Consider the following 1,840-nt stretch of genomic DNA (forward strand, 5'->3'; position numbering starts at 1 on the left):
CATGCCCCAAGAGTTCTAGAAAAGCATTTTCCACAAGAAGAGAATCCAGGAATTGTTCCAAAGGCTGGGAAACCTGCTGATGTGTGCCCATAATAACAAATAATGAAGGATATCTCCTGGGAAAGCCAGTGTAATAGCAATAACAGATACAAGGGGAAAAAAGTCATCATTAATAAAGAATGAATAAGTAAAACTGAACATAATTAATACTAGTCACCACAATTTTGTGGAAAGCATGTCTCATAAAACAAATGCAATTTAAATATTTGATTATTTTCCAAGGCTGGCTAATTAAAGTAAAAACAAGTAATCTATTTAGGCTTCTGCATACTGGCTGATTTTTTGCTGCATAGTATTTTTATTTTACAATTAGTTCAACATAATAACAATAAGGTAGTTGTTAAGGAGATTAAGAAGAGAAGGAGATTAATTCACAAACCTGCAAAAGTGTTTGTCAATAGGAAACCATGAGAAAGAAATCTTAGTAGGGATCTGCAGAGACTGCCCTGGGTCTGTTGCTATCCCATGTTTCTGGCAGGCAGTTTGCAGTCACCATTGGCAGGATTTGCAGATAGCACAAAGGCTCTCAATAATGTATAATAGTATGATAATTATTATATATAATATATAACAGTATAATAATAAATAGTGCAGAGAATGGAGCCACACACATCAGTCAAAGAGTTGACCCCAGGTGAGGCTGTGAAGCTCACGAGCAGGAGGAGTAGGGGGAGGATTCTCAGGGCTCAGCATGTGAATGACCCAAGATGAGCAGTGACATGTCAGGAGAGGGACTGGCACCTCCTTTGGGAACAAGCTAATAAACAGAGCAGGAAAGTCAGTCTCTGATGAAGGACACACTTTTTTCCTTACACTGCCACCTCAGCTCTTGCATGGCATTTTTCTAATCTTTTCCTCAGTTTACCTGACTCTCTAAGCAACCCCTGTATTTTTGGCTCCTGTTGGAGCAGTCCTAAAGTACCCAAATTCCCAGGCAAGTAGTGCTGACTGATGATGCCTTGAAGGATTTAAAAGCCAGCTCCAGTTTATCTAATTTAGGTGAGGAACATCTTGGAGGCTTTCAGGCCCCTCATATCCCCACCAACCATGCAGGGAATTCCAGCTCTTCTTTTGAGAAGAACTTGGCACTGAGCCTGACAAGCTGGATCACATTCCCCGTGAAGCCACTTTACCTATGTAAATCTATATTGTCCCTTCTGATAGGGGAATCTGTCTTATTCATTCCCAGGCATTGGCTGAGCAGCCTGCCTTGCTATTAAGGCCATTAAATAGTCCTGTGAAAGAAAAACCTAACACCACACACAAGAACCACCCTTAGTCTATATAATGCATACACTGTGTCAAGAGTTAAGAGCATCCAGAGTTTCCATTAAGGTGAAAATACATCCTGAATTAAATTCATGCTTTGCCAGGAGTTTGGGACATGAAAATTGAAATCCCAGCCAGTGCAAATTGGGTCAAAATCACTGAGTTCCTGGTTTTATGGAGAAGTAATGGTGCTTCCTTTTTCTAATAGTAAGCTTTGCTTTCCTCTTTGCCTATCTCTCAGTGCCATTCATTCATAATCCACTATTGTATTTTTCTATTTTATAGCTATCCCACAGCAGTAATATGTGAAATATAATCAATCAGTATTAGCAAAGCACTCTGAGGCTATCAGATGGGAAGAAGTGTATAAATGCAAATTGTTACCATTGTTACCATTGTTCCTCTGTTGCTGCCAAGGGAGCTGCAAATGGGATCAGTCCCCCATATACTCAGATATACAGAGACTTAGTTACATCTTGTGTAGGCAGCCAGAAGATAAAACCTGAGGAAG

Source organism: Calypte anna, chromosome 3, assembly GCF_003957555.1.
Source record: "Calypte anna isolate BGI_N300 chromosome 3, bCalAnn1_v1.p, whole genome shotgun sequence".
NCBI classification, from domain to species: Eukaryota; Metazoa; Chordata; class Aves; order Apodiformes; family Trochilidae; genus Calypte; species Calypte anna.